The sequence below is a fragment of the Melitaea cinxia genome, chromosome 26, assembly GCF_905220565.1.
Source record: "Melitaea cinxia chromosome 26, ilMelCinx1.1, whole genome shotgun sequence".
Lineage (NCBI taxonomy): Eukaryota > Metazoa > Arthropoda > Insecta > Lepidoptera > Nymphalidae > Melitaea > Melitaea cinxia.
In genome coordinates this window covers 5,791,275-5,805,825 of record NC_059419.1, presented here as the reverse complement: position 1 = coordinate 5,805,825, position 14,551 = coordinate 5,791,275, and the positions used below count along the sequence as shown (strand labels likewise).

Genomic DNA, 14,551 nt, shown 5'->3' with positions numbered 1-14,551 from the left:
TTTTTTTTTAATCTTTTATACCTGCTCAACCAACGTCTTACAAACCGAACTACCCGAACGAGTGAATTTGGGTAATTCTATTGTTTTGTTACTATTGTAATGATTTCGAAGGTCAAAGTTGCACATATGGGTTTTTAGAAAGCTAACAATGTGTACTTCAATTTAATTCAAGTTGTATTTGCAAACAACATTAAATTTAAAAAATACTTGCAGTCAAAATTAAAATGTAGGAGTTGTGCGATTTCTTTGCTCTCGAGTGTATTTCACTCACTCACATTTCATATCATGAAATTAAAAAAAAACTTATGTTAGTAAAAAAAAAAACTTAATTTTCTTCTAAACGAAACTTGTCCTAACAATAACAAACACAAAAAAAAGAATTATCCAATTTGATATTAGATTTACAGTGAACGCCACATCAACCCACTAAAAATCAAACATAAAACCGTAATTTATCTGTTATTTAGATGTTTGTGATGCTTTCATTCTGGTTCATATTATAAGTAGATCCAGGCTATTAATTTGATGACGTTAAAGTTTGAGAATCTGCGGCATTGAACTCGCCTAGCGAGTTCATGGCATTGCAGAATATATTTTTTTCTTTCAAATGTAAAAATGTTCTTTACATCCAGGCCACCATGTAAATGTTTAAATAATATCATATTAAGTCTACAATGTAATTTTGAACAGAATATACAGAAGCGTTTTGAAAATATTACTGAAAAACATTGAACTCGCCACGCGTGTCACCGGCACTCGAATAAAATTAACGTAAACACGCAGGGCGAGTCGGTGGCACTGAACGTGTTAATGAACCGTGTTAGTTCGGTTGCAGAAGATGATCTAAAAAGATTTAAATTTTTTACAATAAGGTTGTCCTGTGTAAATCTGTCGTTCCAATTCTCAACTCCATAGTTGTAATATTTTGTTTGACAACACTTTTTTTTAAATAAACTATTAATTGCGGAAGTGGTTCACTTTCTAATTTGTACCTCCGATTGTCTACATGACAACAAACAATATGTATAAAAGGGAAAAGTATGCACTGGCATGACATCTGACATAAATCATGTTGCAGTGTCTATTCGTAATACCAAAATATTTACATATGTAAGAACTTTCAATGTTATTTCTAGCTGTGTGTTCTAATAGATAATTATAATGAATAGCCTGATTTCGAAGATACTTTCAAATGCAAAGAGTTGATGTTAAAACTACTACTTTGGGTAACTCTGTTTTAGAAAAAAAAAAAACAAAACATAACAGAACAATGTTAGTTTTATTAATAAATGTCTTATATTATATATTCCTTAACAATTTTTTAATAAATTAAGTATTAACGCGATGGCAGGCAGTAAGTAGTCAATGAAATATGTATAGCCTGTGTGTTCATATAAATTATTGTTACGAAAGATACTAATAATATTGTAGCCTATCGGCGGCTTCTATAATGAGTTTTCTTACATAATTACGTGACTAGTTAGGTGCCATTCTTCAGTTATATAACAGCTTTAAAAATTTATTATTATTGCATAAACAGAAAAAAAATGGAATAAACATTATAATGTTCCTTATGTTAATGCATAGATCAACGTGTGTTATTTTTGTCTACTATCACTGAAGAAGTTTATATAGTATGTACTACTATTTTTAGTAGATGGTTTTTTTGATGATTTATATCTAATCATTGAAATTATGAACTGATTTCAATTTGAGAAAACAGTGCCAAATGATTCTATAGCTTATGTTCCATCACCCGATTTTTCACATGCCCATTTATGGAATTGTGATAAGTAGACACATATTAGAAAAGAATTAGAATGGCCATTTTACAAAAGTGTTTAAGAAAAATTATATTTCAACGTTTTATCAAATTTTTACACTTATAAACAAAGAAGGAACTTTAAAAATGGCTAATGATTTTTTTTTTGTAATGATTGTAAATTTCGTAATAAGTGCACTGCAGTTAAACAAACGACAAGTGGCACATTTTTATCTTTGGCATTAATGACTTTATCCATCTATAACCTAAAAAGATAATATTACCAATAAGGTAAGTATTTATTGTATTTTTGTTCTAAAAAATAATTTATGTGTGGGAAAACATTACTTAAGAAATACAGATAAAAGAATAAAACGAATGTAACGTTGACAATGGTAACAATTACACGCTGTTTACTGTTAGTAAATTATAATATATTATGTTAAGGCGCCTCCCTGACCAAAACGCCGCGCTAGCCGTTTTTTGTGCACTTTTTTGGAGCTATCTACTTGTTAATGGAAAGAAGAATCAAACTAATAAAAACACAGTTAAATTCTGCATAATTTTAATTATACAATGGTAGATTTTTTTTTTTTTTTTTGAAGGAATAGATGTTAAATAATCTCCTTACAACGATACCACAAAAATGAGAAATAGTGATTGATAATATGCATCTCCTCGTAAAGTAAACATTATTTTATTTTGCAACCGACACCAATGGATTGACAATTTAATACTGAACAATACGTAAGAATTTTTTTTTTCAAAAGACCCAAATTTGAATTTTTATAGATTTTTTTCTAAAATCTGGGCGTATTCACTACTGTAACTCAAGCACAGGGTATCGGAATTCAGTCTGCCGCAAGGTTTGGAGGGAGAAGCTTGTGTTGTTTGTCACCGTGTCGGCTAGCGCACGCTCAATACACAATATCAATTAACAATAATAAATTTATTAGCATCTTGTTAGCATTTATTGTTGAAGTTTATAAAATAAAATTTACTTTGTTTTAAATAAAAAAAAAAGTTGTTTGTTAAAAATAAAATATTTTTCTACTTACACTGTCTGAATAATAAAGATAGATTGCTTTTTAACCGACTTCCAAAAAAGGAGGAGATTCCCAATTCGATTGTATTTTGTTTTAACCGACTTCCAAAAAAGGAGGAGGTTCTCAATTCGACTGTATTTTTTATGTATGTGGACATCAGAACTTTTAACTGGGTGGACCGATTTCGACAAAAAAAAATTTAGTCGAAAAGTGGTGTGTGTCATTTAGTCCCATTTAAATTTATTTGAGATCTAACAACTACTTTTCGAGTTAGATCTAATAATGCGTTTTTACTTGACGCTTTTTTCGTCGACCTACGTTATATTATAACGCATAACTTTCTACTGGATGTACTGATTTTGATTATTCTTTTTTTGTTGAAAAGGAGATATCCCTAGTTTTGTACCATGATAAGGAAACCAGGATTTGATGATGGGATCCCAGATAAATCGAGGGAAACTCTCGAAAATCCGCATAACTTTTTACTGGGTGTACCGATTTTGATAATTTTTTATTTAATCGAAAGCTGATGTTTATCATGACATTTAATATCATCATATTTAAATTTTATCGAGATCTAATAACTACTTTTTGAGTAATCTTTGATAACGCGTAGTTACTTGACTATTTTTTCGTCGATCTACGTTGTATTACTTGTTGATGTAATTGAATTTGCGTTTGCGAGCAAATACAATTATTAGCAATAAGATCGCCTGGTTGAACAATTTATTACTATAATTGCTTATTATGTAAATTTTGTTCTTTATTTACATGTGCAATAAAGTATATTATTATTATTATTATTATAGATAACTCGCCTTCAATCCAAAAAGTCAACACCAAACGAGTATCATGAATACTTATACTTCACTACATAGTATAAAACAAAGTCGCTTTCCGCAGTCTGTATGCTAAGATCTTTAAACCTACGCAACGGTAATATAATAATGTACTAATATATAATATATACATTATAATGTAATACAATATATTTTTTATATATTAGTATTTTTTCATCTATATATATTTTATATTTAGTATCAGCATTGCACCCGTGCGACGCCGGGGCGAGTCGCTAGTATTAGAATAAAAGTTGTAAGTATTCATTATGAACGTAAGTGTAGTGACTGAATTCATTACCAAAATTATTTATGCACCAATTAAATAAAATTAATTTACTTTTTATTGTACACAGCAAATATATTATATATTATATTAATATTAAATAAAATATATTTGTAGTACATATATATATATATATATATATATATATATATATATATATATATATATATATATATATATATATATTTATTTATTTATTTATTTATTAACGTAGGTGTTGTCACTGAATTCATTACCAAAATTAATTTACTCACCAATTAACATTTCTTTCTTTAAAAAAAATTTTTTTTAATGAATGCCATGTCTACGGACTCCATGATCTATATTTTTTACGCGTATTCGTAAGTTGTTTACCAAATAGCGCTAGTAGTGTTTTACGAAGTATTGTAGAGGTGGGGTGCGGCAAAGAGGGAACGAATGCTCAAGGTTATTTGGTCGGGGTAGCGCCTTAAAAAGATATATTCTGTTTTTTTTTTGTAATACTAAAATAACCGCTTGTTTCTAAATGCATATGGGTATACACGGTACATATACCAAACAACATTTTTTATAATTTTTGTCTGTCCGTCTGTTTGTCCCGGCTAATCTCTGAAACGGCTGGACCGGTTTTGACGAGGCTTTCACTGACAGATAGGTGATGTAATAAGGAGTAACTTAGGCTACTTTTATTTTAGTTTTTTTTTTATAACTCAGCGAACTGAACAATAGGTAACTATTTTCTTAAATTCCACGCGGACGAAGTCGCGGGCACTGCTAGTCCCAAATAAAAAATAACTTTTAAAGAGCCCATAATCAAGCTATTTATAATAGGCGACAGGTAGTAACAATAAATGAACAATAAATCAAATTCATACGTAGAGAGGGCGTGCAAGGTCTAGTTGTGACCCCTGCAATTTAGTCGTCTACGATGAGACTGGGATTGTGGAACTTTCCGGTCTAGTCTCAGCTGTACTTACTAAAAACGAAATAAAAAAATTTATGATTTATGTATAATCCAAGAATTATTTGAAATACTTTTAACGAACGGAACTGGTTTTGTTACAGTTTTGATATAATACTTTAGATTATATTATTTGTACAATCGAAAGATGTTGAGTGACGATGATAAGTGCTAACTTGCAACGATTACTAATACACATAAAGTACTTATTATTTGCTCGCAAACGAAAAAAACTGACTTCAATTATAGCATTAAGTATTACAACGTAGGTAAACGAAAAAATAGTCAAATAAATACGTATTATTAAAGATTACTCATAAGCTGCTCATTTGATCTCAATTAAATTTAATAGGAACCACAAAACAGGCATCAGCTTTCGATTAAAATGAGAATCGTCAAAATCGGTACACCTAGTAAAAAGTTATGAGATATAATACAGCAACATACAGCATACAACGAATGTCGACGACAAATAAGTCAAGTAATACGCATTTTTTTAGATATAATTAAAAAAATACTTATCAAATCTCGATTAAATTTGAAAAGGATCATATGACAAGCACTCCTTTACCCAGTCAAAAGTTCTGACGGAACATACAAATATAAATATAGTCGAATAACAAAAATATAGTCGAAGATAATACCTCCTCCTTTTTCGAAGTCGATTAAAAAGTAAAACCGATTGTTATTTAATCAGCTCATTAGCATCTCTATAATCACTACATAGTATAAAACAAAGTCGCTTTCTCTGTCCCTGCACATGTATGTACGCTTAAATCTTTAAAACCACGCAACAGATTTTGATGCGGTTCTTTTTAATAGATAGATTGATTCAAGAGGAAGGTTTATATGTATAATAACATCCATTAAATAGTGGAAAAATACTGTTATTTTTGACTTTTCTAATGTTATGTCGTAAATAATAATTATTTTTTTCGCTTAAATTGCAAACGCAGGCTGAACCCTACGAGATTTATTAAAATAATGTACTAAGTATTGTACACATTGAAAAGGTCTACAGAAAACTCCGCGATGGTATATACCTATCTCTTATGGATATCCCACAATAACATTTTTTTGTCATTTACTTTTTACGACAAATAATGGCTAATTTTCGAAGCGATTTTAACCAATACAGCATTAATCCTTATCCAATTTCAGGAGTTGGAGGCCAAAGGCGAGTACGCGCAGGCGTTCGCCGACGATGTGGTGTTGGTGTTCGAGGGTGATACGGCCCTCGAGATCGAACGTCGGGCCAATGCCGTCCTCGAACGTGTGAGGGCGTGGGGAGCATCTAATAAGCTTCGGTTTGCGCCCCACAAGACAAACGCTATGGTTGTGACGCGCAAACTGAAGTATGACACCCCGCGTCTTCACATGGGCGGGGTCGACATTGTCCTGGCGAGCGAGATCAAGCTGCTGGGGGTCGTCATAGATCACAAACTCACCTTCAACGCCCACGTCGCGAACGTCTGCAGGCGCGCGCTCGCCTTTTATCACCAGCTGGCCCGTGCGGCTAAGGCCAGCTGGGGTCTCCATCCTGAAGTAATCCGCACTATTTACAGGGCGGTGGTTGAGCCCGTGATTTTGTATGCGGCTGCCGTCTGGGCGCCGGCCGTGGACAAGCTCGGTGTTCGCAAGCAGCTGAACGTGGTCCAGCGGGGCTTCGCGCAGAAGCTTTGCAGGGCATACCGAACCACCTCTCTGAACTCTGCATTGTTGCTCGCTGGGATACTCCCCCTCGACCTCCGTGTCCGCGAAGCCGCGAATTTGTACGAGGCGAGACGGGGGGTCCCCCAGCGGGTGATAGGGGATCGAGAGGTGGAGCGGATGTCCTCGGCTCTGCGGTCTCCGCACCCCGCCTCTCATGTCGACCTCGAGTTCAAGCGCCTGGCGGACCAAGAACAGTTTACCGCAAACAGCGAGCACGCCTTTAATATCTTCACGGACGGAAGCAAGATTGAGGGCAAAGTGGGCGCGGCGCTGTCCGTATGGGCTGGCGCCGCCGAAACCAAAACCCTCAAGCTTGCTTTGCCGTCTTATTGTACGGTCTACCAGGCGGAACTCTTGGCGATATGTCGGGCGGCACGGATGGCCGCGGACACCTTGGCTGGATCCGTCGGGATTTATTCCGACTCCTTGTCGGCACTGCTCACGCTGGAGAACCCGGTAGCCCCCCATCCCCTAGCCGTTGAAGCGCGGGGACACCTGCGAAGGGCTCTGCTCCGGGACAAACGTGTTAGTTTGTTCTGGATCAAAGCCCACGCAGGGCTGGAGGGCAATGAGCGTGCCGACCATCTGGCCAAGGAGGCTGCGCTGAAGTCTAAACGCGCTTTTGACTATGACAGCTGCCCGGTTTCATTCATCAGGCGGAGCATTCGCATGCAATCGCTTGATGAATGGAACCAGCGGTATCGAGCCGGCGAAACGGCTGGTGTCACCAGGGTGTTCTTCCCTGACGCGATAGCCGCGTACAAAATCACGAGCAAAATAGGGGTGGACTGGTTTGTCACCCAGGCGTTGACGGGGCATGGCGGATTCTCCGAATACTTGTACCGCTTCAAGTGTAAGGAGAGTCCGTCGTGCGTCTGCGACCCTGGGTGCTCCGAGTCCGTCCTCCACGTCCTCCTGGAGTGTCCTGCATTTGCCTACGAGAGGCTACGTTTAGAGAATGAAATAGGCGTACAGATGATAAAAGGGAACTTGTGTGAAATCATTAAAAATAAAGCAAGTAGAGAACTGTTCCTACAGTATTGCAAAAAAATAGTTAAAGCCGTTAACATTAGAAATAAGACTCAGTAAATTATGTTTTCTGAATATAATTGTATATTGTAGCATAACATAAGCAAATAAGATGTAAGTAGGAATAGTATATAAGAATTAGAATAGCTTCCAATGTAAAATTAGTTTTAATTGTCATTAGAAGTAAGAATAATTGTATAAGAGAATCTGTAAATATAAACCATTGTAACAAAATAAAATAGTATTAAGAAAAGTATGCTAAAATGTAAATAAAATCATTGTACGCAAACCCCACTCATTTCCCCAAGAGTTTATAATTTTAAGTAATATAGAAATAGTAAGAATAAATTAGATTAGATGGGAACCCACCCAGTGTGTGAATGAGGAATGAATGACAGAAAGAACTAGTATGCTGAATGAAAGTGCGAGAGGAATACTAGCGAGAACTGGAATGAATGAGTAGCGTAGGGACAGTCTCACACCCATGTGTGGGGGTCTAGTATATAAAAAAAAAAAAAAAAAAAAAAAAAAAAAAATCCTTATCCAATTAAATACCTTAAATATATTTTTTATTTAATATAGATCTATATGGCCCTTTACAGCATATGATTTAAATGAATATTTTCGAAGATATTACAGATTTAAAAATCGCGGTACGTAGCGTTTGCGGCGGTTCTGGCCGGCTTTTACTCTAAGTTAACGCGTGCGGGCCACGGGCAGTAATGAATAAATCAAAACTACTGGATCGATTTTAATCATTTTTTCAGTGAATGTCATAGGCTATAATTATATTTTATAGCCGTGCGAAGCCGGAGCGGGTCGCTAGTATTTTATACATTTCACAAGGACATACTAAATAAATAGTATATTATTAGAGTACTATGTTGTCGATAGTGTTAAAAGATGACTCACGTATTATTATATACGATATTTCGTTATTTTATAACAGACTAACAATTTACCTTTTAAATACGTTTATGGATATAATTTTCCTGTCAACTGTTAAATGGTGTTTTCGCGTAAAACAGTTTTACGAAAAATCAGGTAAACAACAGTTACTTTTTAAGATTTCTTAAACAGTTCTTTCAGATTAAAGCGTAAAATACACAAAAAAAAAAACTCTTCACTAGGCTTATTGAACAATGGTTTTATCAGAAAAAATTAATTTTGTTAAGATTCAATTAGGATGTTTATATTTTAAAGGATTTATTTGTGAGACCTAATTTAGTTTATTTTTATTTTATGTCATTATTTTTTTTTTATACTTCATTGTACACGACAAATATATTACAAAAAAAGCATAAATAGTACAGAAAGTAAAGAAGAGTAAGAAGAATAATAGTTACAAACAGTGAAGTACAATGGGTGGACTTATGACTAATTAGCCATTTCTTCCAATTATTTACAAGATATCGTAAAGATTTTATATAATTTGATCATAGAGCAACAATTTGATACAATCAGTTTTGTTGGGTTAGGATATTGCAAGAAATATCATATTCAAAATCTGGATAGGCCCGACTGGGGTAGTATCTCAATTTACTTGTAGGTACATAAAGGGTAGTTCCCCAGAGAGAGAGAGAGAGAGAGAGAGAGAGAGAGAGAGAGAGATTTTAAGGTCATTTATCGTCAATGTTTAATACATGCTAGGCTATATTAAAGAGAGTTAGTATATTTATAATTGGTACGTATAACGATTTAAATCCTTGACGATGAAAGATAAACTATTGAAAACACTTATTATTTGTTCTTAAATTATTTTTAAACAAATATTACGACTTTGAGGAAATCTGTCATATAATTTTACTAAGTGCAGTCATTATGAACCTGTGCGACTCGTACCGACGGAGTGGGTGTGTTTCTGCAGTTTCATAAGCTATTCAGGATCATAAATTACTTTTATTGGTCAATCTTAAAAGCAGGAATGCACAGTTCCTTTTAAATACTAGTCAATGATGCAGGTGTGTAGCAGGCTGGTATAAAAATGATAGTGGTATAATTCAACTGACTAATGACACGTTGGTGCATTGGTCATGGCATCTCGCTGATACACTTTCCAATTGATTCGGTAAAAGATCACTGTTTGTAAAAGCTATACTGAATTTTGTCATGGTCTCGGCGTCGGTCTTTATGTTGTACGTGTTTCCCGATATAGGATTCGGAACTTTCTTGTAGTGTGGAATGTGAAGCACTTATATTTTAATGTAAATTACCAATTTTTGGATACATCTTTTACAATTTCCAGTTTTTAATTTTCTTACGAACAATTCGTGAAATTAGTGTGACAATCCAAATAGATGTAGTGCAGACTTTAGTTTTATAGATTACTAGCTGACCCGGCGAACTTCGTATCGCCTAACAGTCGATTCTTTAATTTTTTATTTTTTTAAGTTAATAAGTCAACAATTACATTATGTCAAAAATTAAAAATTATAAAACTTACAAAATTCTTTTAATAGTCACTAAAAATTACAATGATTTTTTTTTTTTTAGAATTTTTCTCTCCGTAAGAACCATCCTCGTACTTCAAGGAATATTTTAAAAAAAGAATTAGCGAAATCGGTCCAACCGTTCTCGAGTTTTGCGCTTAGCAACACATTCAGCGACTCATTTTTATATCTGGGGGCACGGTAGTGCCCCCGCCAAGACGAACCAAAAAAAAAATAAAAAAATAAAAAAAAAAAAACGAAAAGCACTACCTATCTTTTCTCGAAGTGCTTCGTCGTTTTTTTGAACCTTCATAACTTGGGTTTGGATTATACCAGATAAACAAAATTCTGCGGATATGATGTTGATAGTGAACTTATTAAACATATAAAGTTTCAATTGCATAGCTCGTATACTTTAGATTTTATTGATATCTAAAAAACCCCGATTTCGTCACTCACTGATGATCATCAAAATTCTTAGAGTACTTCCTGAAGTCCCAGAAAGCTGAAATTTGGTATGTAAGCTAGTATTAGTACACAAACAACAAAAAAATTCTAAAACTTGGAACTTTTACCCCCCAACCCCTTAAACTAGGGGATGGAAGTTTGTATGAGACTTCCGCAAATTTTGATGCTAGAGGTCTGAAAATTGATATAGGGACTCCGTGTTATTAATAATAATAATAAAAAACATAAAAAATAAAAATCGGTTATTAGTTTATGTCGAAAATTTACATTTTGTAATTTTGGTATTTAAGTTTTGGCGGAGATCACCGTTTGCATATCAGTTCAACATAAAATCAAAAACAGCGTGCTTAAACCGAATATGGTGAAGATTAGATGATATTTATGGTATAAAATGTGTCTGAGGTAAAATGCAACTATAGTATTGTCATAAGCAACTTACAAAAAGAAGTGAAATCCCACCAAAAACATTTTCATGTAAAATGTTGCCAAGACGAGATCATATGGCTCGCATTGTCAAAAAGTTATCAGATCTCATGTAGAGCCAAGCTTCTAACTCTACACGCCCTAACTCTACAAGCCCTAACTTCACAAACTCTACACCTTAGTCAAAATATGTGGCTTGGCCGTTTCGTTACTACCGGCTGCCGATGTTGTAGATGACGACTTTCCTGTCTCATTTATATAAATATATTTTCTCTTTTTATTTTTATTTGTATTATATGTATATCAATTATTCTTCATCTTTTTATTTTTTCTTTAATAGAACTATTGTATGACAGAAAAGTAAAAAACAGTGAAAAAAATTTTCACCTTACGCCCACGTGACGGTAGCGAAACGGCCAAGCCACATATTTTGACTAAGGTGTAGAGTTTGTGAAGTTAGGACTTGTAGAGTTAGGGCGTGTAGAGTTAGAAGCTTGGCTCTACATGAGATCTGATAACTTTTTGACAATGCGAGCCATATGATCTCGTCTTGGCAACATTTTACATGAAAATGTTTTTGGTGGGATTATAGATATTCAGAGATTTAACTTACAGAGTTTCCACTTAGAAACCAATATCACCGAGTTCACTGATGCAAATCAGTCACCTATGGCTTAATATCGGTTTATATAATATTTTATTATTGACTAATAAATGTTACATATACTCAAAAACATTTTATGACGAAAGTCATTTATTTACATGTTAACATTTTATATCTAGGTTAATGCTAAGAATATTTTTTAGTATTACATTACAATATAATATTAATAATATTTGTCTAAGTGTTTGTCATGGTCTCGGCGTCGGTCTTTATGTTGTGCGTGTGTGCTTGTGGGTCTCTCCACCGTGCCTCGGAGAGCTCGTTAAGTCCTCGGTCCCAGTTGTTATCATGTACACCTGGTTGCGAGAGTTACTTATAGTAGGGAATACATCCACCAACCCACATTGGAGCAGCGTGGTGGATTAAGCTTTGATCCTTCTCCTACATGGGGAAAGAGGCCTATGCCCAGCAGTGAGATATTACAGGCTGAAGCAAAATCAAGTCGGTAACTTGTTAAAGTTCCCTGAATCTTAATTCTGCAAATACACATTTTATTACTCCACCTGGCACTGTGCATTCTAACACTAAGGCTACAACGCTTTCACTTTTATCTACCCTTTTCTCACCAGACGTACCCAGTTTTTTAGAAGCATGTCAGTTCTAAATTAACTAATGAAATTTTTAGCGATAGTCTCAGCCTCAATATGATTTTCCGATGTTGGTGGACATTGCACCTGTAATCATTTACATAATAAATTATTCACTTCCATCCAATGTCTTTCCATCACTACTACTCTTGTCATACCCGAACCTAAAAGTACCTAAAAACTAATCATACTATCCTTTTTCAATTTCGGCCTATACCCATGCTTCCCTTACTCTCCAATGTCCTAGGATATCCAATTAAGTTGTTCCTGAGTGGCATCAGGTATGCTGGCGTCGGACTTTCCAAAAACAGTGATGTTGTATACTGAAAAATTTCACTACGAATATGATATTATAACGTAAAGATAATAATATATTACTAGCTGACCCCGCAAACGTTGTTCTGTCATATATCTTATTAACCCCCTTAATCCCCCTCCCTTGTAATTTAGGGTATGAAAAATAGATATTGGTCGATTCTCAGACCTACCCGATATGCACACAAAATTTCCCAAAAATCGGCCCGGCCGTTTCGGAGGAGTATTTTAACTAACATTGTGACACGAGAATTTTATATATAAGATAATATCGACGTATCAAACTAAGAGGCAAATGCCTTTATACCAAGATAATAAAAAACTGATTTTTAAGACGACACGAGTGATAACCAAGAGTGCGATCAGCCTAGTGGTAAGCAGATAATGTAGCATTTGGTCGCCTAAAATACCAAGAGCATTGCAAGCGCATTACCGACCCTAGCCCCGACACCTTACCAGAATTTCTAGCCTCTACCTTACACATCACAGGAAAATAACAATAATTAAAAGTTAGCTGTTATCTTCTGTAAGTTTAAGGCACTTTCCATGTCAGGCTGTTCAAAATTTTGAACAAGATGTTTCCTACAGTTCCCTATCTCAATGATTAACTTAAAAATCTAACTATTTTCAAGGTATGCTATTACAAAGCTTAAAATATTACAAGGAAAAAAAACATAAATTAACTTTTATTAAAAGGAAAATCGTTAATTTCATGTATGACTTATAAATAATTCGTAAAATCGTCATTTCTAAAAAATGGGACTTTCCCTGTTTGTTTGGATATCTTGAAATACTCCGTTCTTTATCGTACAAATCGTACAAATGTTTCAATTGTAAAGACTTTGACATTGAAAGATAAACAAACACAATTGATGCTCTACTTCATTTTCAAGTATTAGAAATTCCTTAGTTTTATCTGTTTGAATACAATTCATTTCAGATTGGTTTATCACGAAATTATCTGCGAATATAGGTTGATTATCTGCTCTGCGTTTTCAAAACCCCATACCTTGTCTTGCTACCCAAAGTTCTAATTCGACTATTTCTTGCTGTCCAAGAGGCCACGTATTGGCCACTTGGATTTATGAGGTTGCGTTTAGGTAGCTCACTTTTGTTTGCTATAGAATGTTTAGATACAGTTATTCAAGTCCGCCTTTTGCGCAACCTGTTATTCTCGATGTGTTGTTATGTTGTTGTTTTTTTTGAGTTGTGTAATAAAGTTTAAATAAATAAATAAATATTTACGAGTACTCTTTACTAGAACTACAACATAGAAAATATAAGGTGAAATATAAGGTTTTGATAACTGAAATGATAACAGAATTAATCTCTGCAGAATACTGGATAGCTATAACTTACGAGTATTATAATTTAACAGATTAGTAGATTTTATCAAATGCGCTTCTAAAAAGAGGACTCATCTTAGAAAGCCATTACCTATAATGGCTTAAAATAGATTATATGGTTACGCAGAGTTTATCATAATCAAATTGTTAATATGGTAAATTGGAATCACGTAACCAACAATATTTGAGTTCATTTTTATTTCTTCAAAGACTTTTCAAACTTGTTTGATGTGTGCTTAATATTTTTCAAAAATTTATTTGCGTGAAATATTAAGTTATCGACTGATTTAGAAAAAAAATGCCTGCGAAAATTAATAGAAGGAGTTTTAGCGACAGCAAAACGCTAATATTGACGTCATAAACTACAAGACTTGGTAAGACTATAATAAAACAATCATATCTGTACAATAAAGACATTATATGTTACAGTGTACACAGTTAGTTGCAATCGTGATTTTACGTGAGTTAGCTTGAAATGCTAAAATTAGCTATGGATACAAATACATGCAATTATGTTACTTTGTCTTAAAGACAAATTGCTTGATAGGTACATAAAAATATTAAAAAGCAATGGCCACAACACGTCGAGAGCACGAAAACGTTATTTACCTATCTGCGAGTATAATGTTTAATTTTAAGATTTAAACATTTGCACAACGAAAGTGACGGACGAACTTGCTAAAAAAGCGACCCTCGTAAATAGG

At 34.2% G+C, this 14,551-nt stretch overlaps 1 long non-coding RNA gene across 1 annotated transcript in view; it reads right to left on the bottom strand.

The window, feature by feature from the left end:
- The window catches only part of LOC123666522, a 19,975-nt gene extending 5,657 nt beyond the window's left edge, over positions 1–14,318 (bottom strand). Inside the window, exons 1-2 of the long non-coding RNA XR_006745265.1 lie at positions 14,308–14,318; positions 5,772–5,775 (exon numbers count right to left, since the gene is read on the bottom strand). This is a non-coding gene — a long non-coding RNA (uncharacterized LOC123666522). The remainder of the gene's footprint in view (positions 1–5,771; positions 5,776–14,307) is intronic.
- Between the last annotated feature and the right edge of the window lie 233 nt (positions 14,319–14,551).